Below are 14,064 nucleotides of genomic sequence, written 5' to 3'. Positions count from 1 at the left end.
TGCTTTGTTCATAGTGATGCTTCCTAAGGCCCACTTGACTTCACATTCCAGGATGTCTGGCTCTAGGTGAGTGATCACACCATCATGGTTATCTGAGTCATGAAGATCCTTTTTGTACCGTTCTTCCATGTATTCTTGCCACCTCTTCTTAGTATCTTCTGCTTCTGTTAGGTCCATACCATTTCTGTCCCTTATTGTACCCATCTTTGTATAAAATATTCCCTTCAGTTCAGTTCAGTTCAGTCGCTCAGTTGTGTCCGACTCCTTGCAACCCCATGAATTGCAGCACGCCAGGCCTCCCCGTCCAACACCATCTTCGGAGTTCACTCAGACTCACGTCCATTGAGTCCGTGACGCCATCCAGCCATCTCATCCTGGGTCGTCCTCTTCTCCTCCTGCCCCCAATCCCTCCCAGCATCAGAGTCTTTTCCAATGAGCCAACTCTTCACATGAGGTGGCCAAAGTACTGGAATTTCAGCTGTAGCATCATTCCTTCCAAAGAAATCCCAGGGTTGATCTCCTTCAGAATGGACTGGTTGGATCTCCTTGCAGTCCAAGGGACTCTCAAGAGTCTTCTCCAACACCACAGTTCAAAAGCATAAATTCTTCGGCTCTCTGCCTTTTCACAGTCCAACTCTCGCATCCATACATGACCACAGGAAAAACCATAGCCTTGACTAGACGGACCTTAGTCGGCAAAGTAATGTCTCTGCTTTTGAATATACTATCTAGGTTGGTCATAACTTTTCTTCCAAGGAGTAAGAGTCGTTTAATTTCATGGCTGCAGTCACCCTCTGCAGTGATTTTGGAGCCCCCCAAAATAAAGTCTGACACTGTTTCCACTGTTTCCCCATCTATTTACCATGAAGTGATGGGACCGGATGCCATGATCTTCGTTTTCTGAATGTTGAGCTTTAAGCCAATTTTTCACTCTCCTCTTTCACTTTCATTAAGAGGCTTTTTAGCCCCTCTTCACTTTCTGCCATAGGGTGGTGTCACCTGCATATCTGAGGTTATTGATATTTCTCCTGGCAATCTTAATTCCAGCTTGTGTTTCTTCCAGTCCAGCGTTTCTCATGATGTACTCTGCATAGAAGTTAAATAAGCAGGGTGACAATATACAGCCTTGATGTACTCCTTTTCCTATTTGGAACCAGTCTGTTGTTCCATGTCCTGTTCTAACTGTTGCTTCCTGACCTGCATACAGATTTCTCAAGAGGCAGGTCAGGTGGTCTGGTATTTCCATCTCTTTCAGGATTTTCCACAGTTGATTGTGATCCACACAGTCAAAGGCTTTGGCATAGTCAATAAAGCAGAAATAGATGTTTTTCTGGGACTCTCTTGCTTTTTCCATGATCCAGCGGATGTTGGCAATTTGATCTCTGGTTCCTCTGCCTTTTCTAAAACCAGCTTGAACATCTGGAAGTTCACGGTTCACATATTGCTGAAGTCTGGCTTGGAGAATTTTGAGCATTACTTTACTAGAATGTGAGATGAGTGCAATTGTGCAGTAGTTTGAGCATTCTTTGGCATTGCCTTTCTTTGGGATTGGAATGAAAACTGACCTTTTCCAGTCCTGTGGCCACTGCTGAGCTTTCCAAATTTTTCTGGCATATTGAGTGCATCACTTTCACAGCATCATCTTTCAGGATTTGAAATACCTCAACTGGAATTCCATCACCTCCACTAGCTTTGTTCGTAGTGATGCTTTCTAAGGCCTCCTTGACTTCACATTCCAAGATGCCTGGCTCTAGATTAGTGAACACATCATCATGATTATCTGGGTCATGAAGATCTTTTTTGTACAGTTCTTCCATGTATTCTTGCCACCTCTTCTTAATATCTTCTGCATCTGTTAGGTCCAGACCATTTCTGTCCTTTATCAAGCCCATCTTTGCATGAAATGTTCCCTTGGTTTCTCTAGTTTTCTTGAAGAGATCTCTAGTCTTTCCCATTTTGTTGCTTTCCTCTATTTCTTTGCATTGATCACTGAAGAAGGCTTTCTTATCTCTTCTTGCTATTCTTTGGAACTCTGCATTCAGATGCTTATATCTTTCCTTTTCTCCTTGGCTTTTCACTTCTCTTCTTTTCACAGCTATTTGTAAGGCCTCCTCAGACAGCCATTTTGCTTCTTTTGCATTTCTTTTCCACGGGGATGGTCTTGATCCTTGTCTCCTGTACATGTCACGAATCTCATTCCATAGTTCATCAGGCACTCTGTCTATCAGATCTAGGCCCTTGAATCTATTTGCAACTTCCACTGTATAATCATAAGGAATTTGATTTAGGTCATACCTGAATGGTCTAGTGGTTTTCCCTACTTTCTTCAATTTAAGTCTGAATTTGGTAATAAGGAGTTCATGATCTGAGCCATAGTCAGCTCCTGGTCTTGTTTTTGTTGACTGTATAGAGCTTCTCCATCTTTGGCTGCAAAGAATATAATCAATCTGATTTGGGGGTTGACCATCTGGTGATGTCCATGTGTAGAGTCTTCTCTTGTGTTGTTGGAAGAGGGTGTTTGCTATGACCAGTGCATTTTCTTGTCAAAACTCTATTAGTCTTTGCCTTGCTTCATTCCACATTCCAAGGCCAAATTTGCCTGTTACTCCAGGTGTTTCTTGCCTTCCTACTTTTGCAATCCAGTCCTCTATAATGAAAAGGACATCTTTTTTGGGTGTTAGTTTTAGAAGGTCTTGTAGGTCTTCTTAGAACCATTCAACTTCAGTTTCTTCAGCGTTACTGGTTGGAGCATGACTTGGATAACCGTGATATTGAATGGTTTGCCTTGGAAATGAACAGAGATGATTCTGTCATTTCCAAGGACTGCATTTCAGACTCTTTTGTTGACTATAAGGGCTACTCCATTTTTTCTAAGGGATTCTTGCCCACAGTAATTGATATAATGGTCATCTGAGTTAACTTCACCCATTCCAGTCCATTTTAGTTTGCTGATCCCTAAAACGTCAATGTTCACTCTTGCCATATCTTGTTTGACCATTTTCAATTTGCTTTGATTCATGGACCTAATATTTCCGGTTCCTACTGAGAGGAGCTACCCCACGTCCGAGGTCAGGGACAGAAGCCAGGAGGACCCATGTCTGAATGGCAGCGGCCAAGAGAAGCTACCCCCCGTCCGAAGTCAGGGGTGGTGCCCAGGAAGAGCCTCCCCATGCCTGAGGCGGCAGCTGGGAGGAGCAACCCCACATCCAAGGAGCATTGGCTGCGTGGTTGCAGGAGAGCCTAGAGGAGCTATCTCACGTTAAAGGTCAGGAAGGGCGGCGGTGAGGAGATACCCTTCGTCCAAGGTAAGGAGCAGTTTCTGCACTTTGCTGGAGCAGCCGTGAAGAGATACCCCACGTCCAAGGTAAGAGAAACCCAAGTCAGATGGTAGGTGTTGCAAGAGGCCATCAGAGGGCAGACACACTGAAACCATACTCACAGAAAACTAGTCAATCTAATACACTAGGACACAGCCTTGTCTAACTCAATGAAACTAAGCCATGCCCACAGGGCAACCCAAGACGGGCGGGTCATGGTGGAGAGGTCTGACAGAATGTGGTCCACTGGAGAAGGGAATGGCAAACTACTTCAGTATTCTTGCCTTGAGAACCACATGAATTGTATGAAAAGGCAAAATGATAGGATACTGAAAAAGGAACTCCTCAGGTCAGTAGGTGCCCAACACGCTACTGGAGATCAGTGGAGAAATAACTCCAGAAAGAATGAAAGGATGGAGCCAAAGCAAAAACAATACCCAGTTGTGGATGTGACTGGTGATAGAACCAAGGTCTGATGCTGTAAAGCGCAATATTGCATAGACACCTGGAATGTCAGGTCCATGAATCAAGGCAAATTGGAAGTGGTCAAATAAGAGATGGCAAGAGTGAATGTCAACATTCTAGGAATCAGTGAACTAAAATGGACTGGAACAGGTGAATTGAACTCAGACGACCATTATATCTACTACTGCAGGCAGGAATCCCTCAGAAGAAATGGAATAGCCATGATGGTCAACAAAAGAGTCTGAAATGCAGTACTTGGATGCAATCTCAAAAACAACAGAATGATCACTGTTTTTTCCAAGGCAAACAATTCAATATCATGGTAATCCAAGCCTATGCCCCAACCAGTAATGATGAAGATGCTGAAGTTGAACGGTTCTAAGAAGACCTACAAGACCTTCTAAAACTAACACCCAAAAAAGATGTCCTTTTCATTATAGGGGACTGGAATGCAAAAGTAGGAAGGCAAGAAACACCTGGAGTAACAGGCAAATTTGACCTTGGAATGCGGAATGAAGCAGGGCAAAGACTAATAGAGTTTTGCCAAGAAAATGCACTGGTCATAGCAAACACCCTCTTCCAACAACACAAGAGAAGACTCTACACATGGACATCACCAAATGGTCAACACCAAAATCAGATTGATTATATTCTTTGCAGCCAAAGATGGAGAAGCTCTATACAGTCAACAAAAACAAGACCAGGAGCTGACTATGGCTCAGATCATGAACTCCTTATTACCAAATTCAGACTTAAATTGAAGAAAGTAGGGAAAACCACTAGACCATTCAGGTATGACCTAAATCAAACCCTTTATGATTACACAGTGGAAGTGAGAAATAGATTTGAGGGCCTAGATCTGATAGACAGAGTGCCTGATGAACTATGGAATGAGGTTTGTGACATTGTACAGGAGACAAGGATCAAGACAATCCCCATGGAAAAGAAATGCAAAAGAAGCAAAATGGCTGTCTGAGGAGGCCTTACAAATAGCTGTGAAAAGAAGAGAAGTGAAAAGCCAAGGAGAAAAGGAAAGATATAAGCATCTGAATGCAGAGTTCCAAAGAATAGCAAGAAGAGATAAGAAAGCCTTCTTCAGTGATCAATGCAAAGAAATAGAGGAAAGCAACAAAATGGGAAAGACTAGAGATCTCTTCAAGAAAACTAGAGAAACCAAGGGAACATTTCATGCAAAGATGGGCTTGATAAAGGACAGAAATGGTCTGGACCTAACAGAAGCAGAAGATATTAAGAAGAGGTGGCAAGAATACATGGAAGAACTGTACAAAAAATATCTTCATGACCTAGATAATCACGATGGTGTTATCACTAATCTAGAGCCAGACATCCTGGAATGTGAAGTCAAGGAGGCCTTAGAAAGCATCACTACGAACAAAGCTAGTGGAGGTGGTGGAATTCCAGTTGAGCTATTTCAAATCCTGAAAGATGATGCTGTGAAAGTGATGCACTCAATATGCCAGAAAAATTTGGAAAACTCAGCAGTGGCCACAGGACTGGAAAAGGTCAGTTTTCATTCCAATCCCAAAGAAAGGCAATGCCAAAGAATGCTCAAACTACTGCACAATTGCACTCATCTCACATTCTAGTAAAGTAATGCTCAAAATTCTCCAAGCCAGACTTCAGCAATACGTGAACCATGAACTTCCAGATGTTCAAGCTGGTTTTTGAAAAGGCAAGGAACCACAGATCAAATGCCAACATCTGCTGGATCATGGAAAAAGCAAGAGAGTTTCAGAAAAACATCTATTTCTGCTTCATTGACTATGCCAAAGCCTTTGACTGTGTGGATCACAATCAACTGTGGAAAATTCTGAGAGACATGGGAATACCAGACCACCTGACCTGCCCCTTGAGAAATCTGTATGCAAGTCAGGAAGCAATAGTTAGAACTGGACATGGAACAACAGACTGGTTCCAAATAGGACAAGGAGTACATCAAGGCTGTATATTGTCACCCTGCTTATTTAACTTCTATGCAGAGTACATCATGAGAAACGCTGGACTGGAAGAATCACAAGCTGGAATCAAGATTGCCGGGAGGAATATCAATAACCTCAGATATGCAGATGACACTACCCTTATGACAGAAAGTGAAGAGAAACTAAAAAGCCTCTTGATGAAAGTGAAAGTGGAGAGTGAAAAAGTTGGCTTAAAGCTCAACATTCAGAAAATGAAGTTCGTGGCGTCCAGTCCCATCAGTTCATGGGAAATAGATGGAGAAACAGTGGAAACAGTGTCAGACTTTACTTTTTTGGGCTCCAAAATCACTGCAAATGGTGATTGCAGCCATGAAATTAAAAGACGCTTACTCCTTGGAAGAAAAGTTACGATCAACCTAGACAGCATATTCAAAAGCAGAGACATTACTTTGCTGACTAAGGTCCATCTAGTCAAGGCTATGGTTTTTCCTGTGGTCATGTATGGGTGTGAGATTGGACCGTGAAGAAGGCTGAGTGCCAAAGAATTGATGCCTTTGAACTGTGGTGTTGGAGAAGACTCTTGAAAGTCCCTTGAACTGCAAGGAGATCCAACCCATCCATTCTGAAGATCAGCCCTGGGATTTCTTTGGAAGGAATGATGCTACAGCTGAAATTCCAGTACTTTGGCCACCTCATGCAAAGAGTTGACTCATTGGAAAAGACTCTGCTGCTGGGAGGGATTGGGGGCTGGAGGAGAAGGGGACGACAGAGGATGAGATGGCTGGATGGCATCACTGACTCGATGGACGTGAGTCTGAGTGAACTCCAGGTTTTGGTGATGGACAGGGAGGCCTGGCATGCTGCGATTCATGGGGTCGCAAAGAGTTGGACACGACTGAGCGACTGAACTGAACTAAACTGAATGAAGATAATAGCGACCTCCTTCAAAAGGTCCCTGGCGCACTGCCTCACTCAGTCCCCCCGACCCTGCAGCAGGCCACCGCCAATCGACGCCTCTGCAAGAGACTCCTGGCCACCCATGGATCAGTCTGGGTCAGTCTCTTGCAGGGTCACTGTTCCTTTCTCCTGTGTCCTGGTGTGCACAAGGTTTCGTTTGTGCCAAGAGTCTGTTTCCCCAGTCCTGTGTAAGTTCTGGTGGCTTCATGGTGGGGTTAATGGCGACATCCTCCAAGAGGAATTATGTCATATGCAGGTCTGCTGCACCCAGAGCCCCTGCCCCTGTGGCATGCCACTGCTGATCCATAGCTCCAGGAGACACTCAAACACTCAAAAGCAGGTCTGGCCTAGTTTTTGTGGCACCTCCTTGTGCGCACAATGTTTTGTTTGAGCTCTCTGAGTGTCTCTGGTGGGTATGAGGTTTGAGTCTAAACTCGATTTTTCCCCTCCTGCTGTCTTCCTGGAGCTTCTCCTTTGCCCTTGGACGTGTGGTATGTTGTTTTGGTGGGATCCAACATTCTCCTCTCGATGGTTTTTCAGCAGTGAGCTGTAATTTTGGAATTCTCACAGGAGAAGATGATCGTATGTCCTCCTACTGCACCATTTTCCAGTGAGGATTGGCACGTAATAGCTGTTCACATAGTGTTTACAGGTTCACTGAATGAGTAAATGCTAATACATTTGTGTCTCTTCCTACTAAGGGCCAGGGAGAAGGTTTTATTCCATGTATTCCCAATAGGTAGCCTGGTACATGGCATGTAAAATCGATAAACTTGTCTCTCTGTATAGCTTCACTGTCTCCCTGAGTTCCAAGATTCCACTTCTCCTCTGTGCTCTTTTTGAGATCTTGCATCCACCCTGCCATGCCATAGCCCACTTTGCTGCATGTGAATTTTCAGCCTGTAGAAAAAAATCTGGCCAGCTGCTGCTTGACAGCTGGAAAAACAAAGCCACGGTGGAGGCAAACAGTTTTGTATCTCAGGGCAGCAGGGAGGAGAACCTCCTGTCTCATGTGGGCATGTGGGTGGAGAGCTGAGTCACTGAGTTCTTTGAATTCCTTGGAAAAAGATAACTCAAAGGAATATTACACAACACAGAGAAACAGGAGAGAATGAGCAGAGATAACAAAAGGACCTAAATGTTGAAAAATATGATCTCCAAGGCTGAAAAATAGTTGCAGTCAAATTTGGAGAGAAGTAAGCTAGAGTCTGTATTTCAGTGCCCTGAGTAACTGTGCATACCCAAACTCCAATTTGAAGGCTTTTGAGCAGATGTTCCCAGGTGTCACAGAGAATAGTGTGCAATAGGGCTAGACTGACCTTTATCAGGCTGAGATATGGGGAAAGGGCCAACTAGGGGAATGACAGATGAAACTTCTGCAAAACATTATACAAGAGTATCCTGGAATATCCTGAGTGCTCTGGGATCCCACTCAGCTGGATGGTAGGTGGCAAGTATTGATAGTGTTTCCTGGGTTGCTGTTGTTGTTTAGTTGCTAAGTCTTGTCCAGCTCTTTGCAACTCCATGCACTGTAGCCCGCCAGGCTCCTCTGTCCATGGGATTTCCCAGGCAAGAATACTGGAGTGGGTTGCCATTTCCTTCTCTAGGGAATTTTCCCAACCCAGGGATCAAACTCATGTCTCCTGCATGACAGGTAGATTACCACTGAGCCACTAGGGAAACCCTTATTTCCTGAGTAGTAGGTGTATTTTACATTTTTTCCCCTAAATGCCAATTGATTTTTTAAAATGCATTGCAGAATTTTTCTAGAAACTTCTAAAACTGGATGGAACGAGGGTGGTGAACCTGTCAGACTTTCATAGTCATGCCACCAAAAAAATCCAAGACAATTTCCATGTCTTAATCTCTGGCTCATTTGGTAGTTATTACATGGGAGACATGTTGATACAGTGAGAGAAAGGGCAAGGACTTACTCAGGCTATACCTCTTTGTCTTTTCTGAGCAGCACTTTGGTGCCTTAGATGGTAAAAAAATCTGCCTGCAATACAGGAGACCCAGGTTCAATCCCTGGGTCACGAGATCCCCTGGAGAAGGGAAAAGCTACCTACAGCAGTATTCTTGCCTGGAGCATTCCATGGACAGAGGAGCCTGGCAGGCTACAGTCAATGGGATGGCAAAGAGTCAGACATGACTGAGTGACTAACACACCTGAAAGCTGTATTGTAAGCCTGATGTAAGAAAATACAGAAGATACAAAAGGGCAAGTGGTAGGCGCCAATGAGAGTGAGTTTATCATTAGTGCTTTTTGCTAACATTGTTTTGTTAATTTTCCATCTAAGACTTTGGAAGTATTGCCTCATGAGGAAAACTGGCTAAGGTAGATCCCAAAGTCAGTGGAACTTACAATTAGTATGAAGACACTGCATTGGTTTCCCAGATGGGCTCACTGGCTAAAAAGGGATTGTGAGAAGTGTTTTATCCAAGTTTGTTCCACAGCCGGTGTTTGAGCTCTTGAGAAAGGGGGTGGTATAAGTGTAACTGAAATATTTAATGTCCCAAGAGAGGAGGGGAATTGTAAGGGAAGATGTATTCTCTAATTCTTTTGTGTATAGTTCATCTTTTCTGCCCAAGAAAATATACACCCTTTATAAGCAGAGACCATGTCTTCACATTTGTTTTTATAACCTTTTTTTTTCTTTCTCTTAGTTTTCAGGAACTAAGAAGGCACATATGGATAAAACAGACCCAGAAATTCAAGTTACTTGTGTTGCTAAACATGTGTTGAGTTTCGTATAAATACAATTCATAAAATTATATTTGGCAAGATTTTGATACAATTGTCAAGAGTTTCTATCCAGTGACTTTGTGCAGTAGCAAAATACAGCAACCCTTGGCCCTGCAGGGACCTCCACTCTGCACATGGAATCTCCTTCCTGGATCTCTGACACTCAGAGGCATGGTGTGCCTCTTGTTCTAGCCATGATGACCTGATATCTTCTCCAGATCCAGTTTTTTGAAAGAGGCATTCTTATTTTTGAAGGGAGTGAAATGAAGCAGCCCCGACAAACTAGGTTCTCTGATTAATGTTCATGTTTTCCCAAGAAGAGCTTCTGTTTTTCCGTACACTTTTCTATGAAGTCATTGCTGGTAGACAATTTTCAGTAGCTTTCTCTTTTTATTGTTTTGAAAGGTGTAATTGCTAAGAGATCATTTATGTTTAACAACTACCCTTTGAAGTTTCAGCCAAACACAGATTTACTGTAAAACAAGTAAGTCTTCATTATTTTAGTCTAAATCATGAGGTTAACTCAAACATATACAAAATCAGATTTCTGGACCTCTCATCCACTGAGTTTTTCTTACAAGTAGTTGATTTTTATGTATGGGTGAGATGGTGTGATCACTCACCTAGAGCCAGACATTCTGGAATGTGATGTCAAGGGGGCTTTAGAAAGCATCATTATGAACAAAGTTAGTGGAGGTGATGGAATTCCAGTTGAGGTATTTCAAATCCTGAAAGATGATGCTGTGAAAGTGATGCACTCAATATGCCAGCAAGTTTAGAAAACTCAGCAGTGGCCACAGGACTGGAAAAGGTCAGTTTTCATTCCAATCCCAAAGAAAGGCAATGCCAAAGAATGCTCAAACTACCACACAATTGCACTCATCTCACATGCTAGTAAAGTAATGCTCAAAATTCTCCAAGCCAGGCTTCAGCAGTACGTGAACCGTGAACTTCCAGATGTTCAAGCTGGTTTTAGAAAAGGCAGAGGAACCAGAGATCAAATTGCCAACATCTGCTGAATCATCAAAAAGCAAGAGAGTTCCAGAAAAACATCTATTTCTGCTTTATTGACTATGCCAAAGCCTTTGACTGTGTGGATCACAATAAACTGTGGAAAATTCTAAAAGAGATGAGAATACCAGACCACCTGACCTGCCTCTTGAGAAACCTATATGCAGGTCAGGAAGCAACAGTTATAACTGGATATGGAACAACAGACTGGTTCCAAATAGGAAAGGGAGTACGTCAAGGCTGTATATTGTCACCCTGCTTATTTAACTTCTATGCAGAGTACATCATGAGAAACACTAGGCTGGAAGAAGCACAAGCTGGAATCAAGATTGCTGAGAGAAATATCAATAACCTCAGATATGCAGATGACACCACCTTATGGCAGAAAGTGAAGAGGAGCTAAAAAGCCTCTTGATGAAAGTGAAAGAGGAGAGTGAAAAGATTGGCTTAAAGCTCAACATTCAGAAAACTAAGATCATGGCATCTGGTCCCATTACTTCATGGGAAATAGATGGGGAAACAGTGGAAACAGCGTCAGACTTTATTTTTGGGCTCCAAAATCACTGCAGATGGTGACTGCAGCCATGAAATTAAAAGACGCTTACTCCTTGGAAGAAAAGTTATGACCAACCTAGATAGCATATTCAAAAGCAGAGACATTACTTTGCCAACAAAGGTCCGTCTAGTCAAGGCTATGGCTTTTCCAGTGGTCATGTATGGATGTGAGAGTTGGACTGTGAAGAAAGCTGAGCGCCGAAGAATTGATGCGTTTGAACTGTGGAGTTCGAGAAGACTCTTGAGAGTCCCTTGAACTGCAAGGATATCCAACCAGTCCATTCTGAAGGAGATCAGCCCTGGGAATTCTTTGGAAGGAATGATGCTAAAGCTGAAGCTCCAGTACTTTGGCCACCTCATGTGAAGAGTTGACTCATTGGAAAAGACCCTGATGCTGGGAGGGAGGGATTGGGGGCAGGAGGAGAAGGGGACGACCAAGGATGAGATGGCTGGATGGCATCACAGACTCAATGGATGTGAGTCTGAATGAACTCCGGGAGATGGTGATGGACAGGGATGCCTGGCGTGCTGCGATTCATGGGGTCTCAAAGAGTCGGATACGACTGAGCAACTGAATTGAACTGAAAATTACTGCAGATGGTGATTGCAACCATGAAATTTAAAGATGCTTACTCTTTGGAAGGAAAGCTATGACCAACCTAGCATATTAAAAAGCAGAGATATTACTTTGCCAACAAAGGTCCATCTAGTCAAGGGTATGGTTTTTCCAGTGGTCATAAATGGATATGAGAGTTGGACTGTGAAAAAAGCTGAGTGCCGAAGAATTGATGCTTTTGAACTGTGGTGTTGGAGAAGACTCTTGAGAGTCCCTTGGACTGCAAGGAGATCCAACCAATCCATCCTAAAGGAGATCAGTCCTGGGTGTTCATTGGAAGGACTGATGCTAAAGCTGAAACTCCAATACTTTGACCACCTCATGCGAAACTCATTGGAAAAGATTCTGATGCTGGGAGAGATTGGAATCCGGAGGAGAAGGGGACGACAGAGGATGAGATGTTTGGATGGCATCACCAACCTGATGGACATGAGTTTGAGTGAACTTTGGGAGTAGGTGATGGACAGGGAGGCCTGGAGTGCTGTGATTCGTGGGATCGCAGAGTCAGACACAACTGAGCGACTGAACTGAACTGAACTGAGCTATTATATTTTTAGGTATCAGTTAATGAGCTATATGCTATATGAACAGTACTTCCTTTACGCATTCATTTAATGAATGGGTAAAGGACTTTCCTGGTGACTCAGTGATCAAGAATCTGCCTGCAATGAAGGAGACATGAGTTCAATTCTTGGGCTTGGAAAATCCCCTGGAAAAGGCAATGGCAACCCACTCCAGTGTTCTTGCCTGGGAAATCTCATGGACAGGGGAGCCTGGAGGGCTACAGTCCATAGGGTTGCAAAAGAGTCAGACAGGACTTAACAACTGAACAACAACAAAACCACTGCAAATTCCTCCTGATAATGAAAATGGATGAGAAAATTTGTATGGGAAGATTTAATTTGAACCATATGATATGGACCTTGACCATTTTTGATCTACGTAATTATGGTTTCACATAGTATAACTTAATATGACCAGAGTTTATTCATAAAACAATTCATTCTATACTCATGTAAAACTAATGTTCTGATAGTAACACAATACACTTCAAAAAAATTTTTAAATCTCCAAAATTCAAAAATTGTTTTAAGTACAGTTGCAAAACAGGAACATGATACCATAATTCCATAAGATAATAAACCAGTAGCTGACGAAAGAAGATCCAATTATGTTATTTTATACCGAGTAATTAAATATGAGCCTTATAATTATAAAAAATATATTGGTTTACTATTAGCTAGCCCTTACGTCAATAACATTTTGTGAAGCAACTCATTATTGTGTTCTTTGAGTCAGAGGTGAATGGTGTTGAGGAGGTTTGGGAAATCTCCCTTTATCTCACTAAAGACTATGTATTAAAAAAAAAAAGCTTCATTAAAAAAAACTGCTTTGTACTGAATACAATGTGCTAATACACAGTGTTAATCAAATATAAAAATTAATAATAATTTTAATGAACTATAATAATGGGAATTTCAAGAAATAGATGAAGCATTTTGGGGTTGAAAGTTTGACTAATGTTCAAAAGTAAACTCACTCGCTTATATTTTAGTCCCTGTACAGTGAGAATTCACAACTTTAAATTATGCAAAAGAGCTAATGCTTCTTCAGCTCGTGTGCATCCAATAGACAGTCTTAATGAAGGAGATAATGAGTATCTGATGGTATGGTGCAGCGCAAACATAAGGAGGAAACTAAAAGGCTCACTAATTGTGGAGTAAATCTTTTTACATGGAAAACAAGAAAACGTTCCACAATTATAGAATGACTGCACCTTGACTAGAAAGGAAAAAATTGTTCCTGTCCTATCATAGGAAGTTAGATTAAGACCTCTGGCCCCTTCAAAGATAAACACCTTAAAATACTTGAGTCCTTCTTTATTAGAGATATTCCCTCTGGATGCTGCAGGAGTTATACTTCAGAGCGTCTGAGAAGTCTCCACTTTCACCCATTGGGAGTTTTCATTAATACTTGTTTCCTGTGGAGTTCTCTGTGATAGGATTTCACCTGCATTAATTGTTTTAGTTTTCTTGGGCTTCCCTTGTGGCTCAGCTAATAAAGAAGCCGTCTGCAATGGGGGAGACAGAGTCAGACAGGACTAAGTGACTTTCACTTTCACTTTCCTCTCAATTATCCTGAGAAATTTAACAAAACTTCATGGACAGCCCACAGGGTGCTCTCCCTCCCTCCCCAAGAGTCCCTGCTCCCAGTTCCCGGGGCCAGTCAGAGCACAGCCACCACCCCTTCTCTTAGTGGTCCCTTGACTCCAGACTCCCTGCCCTCCCCATCTGCCTCTCCTTCTTTAGTTCTCTAAACTCAGCTCAGGGAAGTGAAAGTAAAAGTCGCCCAGTCCTGTCCGACTCTTTGCGACCCTGTGGACTATACAGTCCATGGAATTCTCCAGGCCGGAATACTGGAGTAGGTAGCCTTTCCCTCCTCCAGGGGATCTTCCCA

At 42.7% G+C, this 14,064-nt stretch overlaps 1 long non-coding RNA gene across 2 annotated transcripts in view; it reads left to right on the top strand.

The window, feature by feature from the left end:
- The window catches only part of LOC138432797 (uncharacterized), a 30,871-nt gene extending 17,893 nt beyond the window's left edge, over nt 1-12,978 (top strand). Inside the window, exon 5 of one of the 2 annotated variants that reach the window (XR_011253984.1) lies at nt 9,347-12,978. This is a non-coding gene — a long non-coding RNA (uncharacterized lncRNA). The remainder of the gene's footprint in view (nt 1-9,346) is intronic. The other variant, XR_011253985.1, reaches the window with a different exon arrangement.
- Nucleotides 12,979-14,064: the final 1,086 nt, after the last annotated feature.

This window comes from Ovis canadensis, chromosome 2 (genome assembly GCF_042477335.2).
Source record: "Ovis canadensis isolate MfBH-ARS-UI-01 breed Bighorn chromosome 2, ARS-UI_OviCan_v2, whole genome shotgun sequence".
NCBI lineage: Eukaryota > Metazoa > Chordata > Mammalia > Artiodactyla > Bovidae > Ovis > Ovis canadensis.
This window is presented reverse-complemented; position numbering and strand designations above follow the sequence as displayed.